The sequence below is a fragment of the Varroa jacobsoni genome, unplaced genomic scaffold (assembly GCF_002532875.2).
Source record: "Varroa jacobsoni isolate VJ856 unplaced genomic scaffold, vjacob_1.0 scaffold_962, whole genome shotgun sequence".
In the NCBI taxonomy this organism is placed as follows: Eukaryota; Metazoa; Arthropoda; class Arachnida; order Mesostigmata; family Varroidae; genus Varroa; species Varroa jacobsoni.
This window is the reverse complement of record NW_019213864.1, coordinates 232103-237076: the sequence shown is the minus strand read 5'-3', so window position 1 is coordinate 237076 and position 4974 is coordinate 232103. Positions and strand designations below refer to the sequence as shown.

The window sequence follows — 4974 nt, the reverse complement described above, 5'->3', positions numbered from 1 at the left end:
GTATAAAATACGTTTGATTGTTAAAATCTATATACTGTTATAACTAAGTAGTATTTAGCTGTGAAAACAGCTCAATCTTCTTCGTTTGTGATAGACGGTCGAAGTTTATGTAATGACTACCTTCGTTGAGTTCACCGTACATTTGTACGCTTTATACTGTACCCCGACGTAGCGCCAACTGAATCTCTAAAGCGTAAGTCGTTTCTCTCCTAGAGCGTTTTACGTAGCGTAGTGACAGAACGCCTTTCATTGTTAACACTCTCTAGTAGCAGTTGCTAGCTAGGTTGGAGGATAGAATACAAACGAAACAGGAGCAAGATAGCAAAAGCCATGCTAGAAAAGGAAGGGGGAAAGGAAAGGGAGCATGAAAAAAATCGTCTAAGAAACATTAAGAAAAAGGAAAGCGGTGGTCGAGCATCGTCAGCTCAGAGCAACGGAAAAACCGAGACAAAGATAGAGAGTAGGCGGCACAAAGAGAAATATTGCCAAGGGAGGAGCGATTGACAGAAAGAGTTAAGTAGAGGATATTCAATGAGAAAAGAAGGGGCGATAGGCAAAAGCTGCATCGAGAGTTGTCTAACGAAAGCTTTCGAAAGGCCGACGACACGCACGGGGTCGCTGTCGCTGCCCGTGATGCAGCCATTATTCCGAAGCTCCGAGTGGTAAACGAATGAGTCAACTAGGCAAAATTGCTGATGGTAAGACAGCAGGATAGTGAAGCCGAAGAAAGAAGCAAGAAGCGCTCAAAGAAGCGAAAAACCAGGAAGGGTGACAGAAGACGCGAGAAAACAAGAAAATTCACTAATGGCACAAGGAAGGACAGTAGCGGTGGCCAGTAACGACGGCAATGATGTTCATTACCATTCAGTTGCTGGTACCGCTTATCGCGACTCACGAAGGTATAAACTTTTAACATTTTATGGGCAAAATAATATTCTTACTCCCTCTATAATCCCAGCCTCCGCCTTTTGTTTCTCGCATTCTCTACAGAGGTGATGCCCATGGTTCACGCGCACATATCTCATCTGGCGGCCGATGTTATTGTTGTTGTTTTTGTGAGCGCGAATCCTGTTGCTAATGCGGTGGTTATAATTGTATGTAGTTGCTTGCTAGAAGTGACTGCAGGGAATGACTAGTAACCGTAAGGATGACAATTATGCTGTTTCGGCTGCTGAAGATATGATCGCTTTTGCGGTCACGATCGGCTTTGGAACGGTGGAGCAGACTGGGTAAAATAACTTGTTATTATATAACGTCCGTGCTTGGCCACCGCAAAAGATCGGCCAGAAAAGGAGATACATTTTAAGTGAAGTAAGACAAGAGAATACAACGTCGTGGCGCGCGTCTAGCGTACTAGTTTGTGCCTTCAAGGAATAACATTCCTTGAAGGCACAAACTAGATCTTCGTGCACACAATATATATATATATATAACTCAAAATATATGAAGAGAGAGACAAATAGACGGACGGTGGAGTGATGAGTACTGTTGGGTGACTATATATGTCCCGCTGTCCTTGTTCATTTGATTTACCTGTTAGCAGCATCACTGCGTAGCCACGTATCAAAGCGGTCAAAAAAAAAATAGCGCTAGCGTACGATGTGCGAACGACAGGAAGGTAACAGCTGACTATACGTGTGCCACCTAGAATGAAGAGGAAGCACTAATAGGAGGCCTATTGACTAAAAAAAAAAGTCAATAACAAATTTTAAGAAAAGGGAATGACAATTAGACTGCTGAGTGAATCTTTTTTCTCTGATCGAAAACCGGTTATTTTTCATAGACTTGCGTACTATGGCGCTTGCCGAGGTAGTGATGGGCTTCATAGAAATTGTTGTTGCAATCCTATTCGAATAGCAGAAGCCTAGCCTAGGACGATGTCACTAGGGAGTCCAAGAACTTTGGGCCGAAAGAAATTGGTACTCGAAGCGCAGGGTGCTTGTGAGGTTTGGATTACTTCAACAAAAGTTATTTTACTAAAACGAAAATTTTTACTAAGTCATATTAGTGGCCATTATTAAGTAATAAATACTAAATACTACCAGTAAGAAGCTGGTTTTTTACGGTAAAGGTAAGGAACGCCGCTAGTTGTCAAGGGATCAACACACTTCTTCGAGTAAATATGTAGATATGGTTTGAATTCCAATATATAGTTTTGCCCCTAGCTGATCTAGCACATAGGTAGTTGATTCTCAAAGCTAAAGAACAGTGCACACCTTTAATTATCACTGGATCAAAGCTATTTGACCCTCGTTTTTCTTCGTAGTAGACCAAGCAAAGAGGCTTTTTCCATTGCGTATAACCAGCACCATTTAAGTGTCTTAGCCGCCTCTGATAAATTTTGGAGTAGACGATCTAGGACTGGCTGAGAGAGTACATCGGTTACGCGTCTTTAAGTGGCGATCTAAGTACCTTCGAAACTCCTCGATTCGAGAACCGCCGGAGAGGGAAGTTGCCTTACAGAGGGTTTCGAAGCAGGCGCCGCTTTTTTCAGCTCAGTGCTTAGTGCAAAATATTGTCGATCCCTCTTCAGCAACCCTGACCGACCGTTCGACTGCCCGCCCATTCATTCGCTTGCCTCTTCCAACCTTCCATACCTCAGCTTCTCGATGGCCGCCAAGCATTTTGCAAAGAATTTGCAGCTCACCCGGCTGTTCTAGGGTGTCCAACTACGAGATTGGCTGTAGCTAGTAGGTAGTGGAGGGCGTACATTTGCATGTGTTTTCCATAATTTTCTGAGTGCTACTGTAGGCACAAATTGCTGTGCGTTACGGCAGCGGACACAGTAGAAGAACGTTCTGATCCTTCGGCCGTCTTGACGTGTCTACTTATCTGTACGAAATTGTCCGTACCTCCGGCGCTCTTCCGCTATTTTTTCCTTTATATTAGCTATACGGCTATATGTCTGGCCTCAAAGCGGGTGGCTTAGGTGAGAGGACGTATCCTTGTGCACTTCGGTGAATGAGTTCCATAGCGCAGGTCCCAAAGGTAATAGCTCAACGGTAAAAAGAGAAGTTTTATACCTCGACATTTGAACATATAGTGGACTGTGTTCAATATGGCCACCATCAAGTGCGCTCGTCTCTCAAGGCAATTACTGAAGGCTGCACGATGCCCTATGAAAATGCTGCTTACGATGCTAAAGCTCATTTTTCTGGGTCGCTTTTCTATTGTGCTGTACTGTGTTGGCGGAAACAAATAACCTTATATGAATAACTTTAGGGCAGTATATACTTCGAAGAAGGTCATGTACTCTCTGCGAACTCGAATATGGTATATGTTAGTTAAGCGGTTTCGGACAACGCTTAAAGCCTGATAGATTGGTGAAATTTGAGTAACGAAATAACATTGGGACAGACTGCTCCGTAAAAGTCGCATTACATCTATAGAAAACTTAGTTAAAGGTTCTGGAAATCGAATAAGGTTTTTATTTCATTCATAGAAATATATCAATTGTGTCATAGGAATTCATATATATATATATATATATATATATGAAAATAGACTAAGCAATTGGATCGACCTGTGTCCTTATTTTTATACTACGTAACGGTGCCCTCAGGATCCATTGGATTAACTACCTTAATTTTTATTACTGTGTTTGTTGCATTAGCTGAATGCCACCCCTGGAAAGCAGCTGGTTCAAGTCCGCAAACACCCATTTACATACAGTTATTATTCGTGATTGTATTACACATGAATATTCCTATTGCCTTAGTTATCATTTCGTACCGCAGTGGTCTGCCCACGTTGTACTTTTAGGTCTTCACATTTTTCATAGCCGCTTTCCTGCATCTTACTCTAATTTTAAACAGGTTGCCACAAACGTGAAAGAGGCCAAACCAGTCTCCCTCACGATACAGCAAGGAGGGCTGGGAAAAGCTAGGCAAACGATATGGACAAGTGGATGTAAATGTTACCGTCCCCTGAAGTTAGCGCTGATTAACAATCGACGCAGCCGGTAGGTCGGACCGTAGTAACAGACAGGGATGTTGGCTAAATTTAGTGTGCGATCATGCAGCAGGAGCTAATATATTCGCTCAGCTAAATATCCAACCCGGCTTGTTTAGGGCATACCGTCTATATCTCGTATACTTGCTTTCTAACCCCTGTCTTCTTTTCTTACGAGTATCACTCCATAAAATAAGACAAGGCCTATCGTAGTTTACCATTTTAACGCGATATGTCCTGTTAAATTTATACATGGACGCAGTTGATCTAGAACCGGATGCCATTTGGACCTACTTAAAGGAGCTACCGTCAAGAGATCTGCTGATTTATCGCTAGTCAGGATGCAGTGTAGGTGGCTAGCTAGACGCCCGGCATCTCAGGCGCAGATACGGTTGCATTGGATTAAGCACGTGGATTCTCCGAAACGTAATCACTAGAAGAAGGCGATTTGGGGGGCGACTCATGAGGAAAAAGCCGATGTCTGCCCTATACGGTGAAGGGTGCTAAGTAATCAAAGTTTAGCTGTTTGACAGTCTAGGTTTTGCTCCTTTCTTATAGGTATTTCTGTTCGGGGAGAATCCTAGACAATTCTAGGATTATAAAGAAGATTTGTAATATAATCAGCGTTTGCAAAATGGGACTTATTTAAAAAAAAACAATTTTTATGTGGTTTTTCTTGCACCAGCGAACTTAAACGGTAGTGCACGTGTAAAGTTGTTGACATCAGGAACTAACGTCAGGAACAAACGTGTAAAACATAAGAGCTGTGCTGGAGATAAAACAGAGCAATGCATTTAAACGTAAACGTAGAAAGTTATATGAAATGGAATAGCCGTTGACTACACTGCTACACTTAAAAAAAATAACATATGCCTTGTAAAATAAACATGAAAAAATGTCTCCTAGTCTCCGAGGGAGCCTACGCTTGTATGAACAAATTGAAACAAAGTTGCTTTACAAAATAGCACATATCCTTTCCTAATTGTTTTGATTATGTGGCGATCCTTTCCAGCTGTTACATAT

General features: G+C 42.2%; 1 long non-coding RNA gene across 1 annotated transcript in view; it reads left to right on the top strand.

Annotated features, from left to right (window-relative positions):
- The first annotated feature begins 592 nt into the window (after positions 1 to 592).
- Positions 593 to 4974, top strand: part of LOC147752821 (uncharacterized) — an 18931-nt gene continuing 14549 nt past the window's right edge. Inside the window, exon 1 of the long non-coding RNA XR_015313032.1 lies at positions 593 to 899. This is a non-coding gene — a long non-coding RNA (uncharacterized LOC147752821). The remainder of the gene's footprint in view (positions 900 to 4974) is intronic.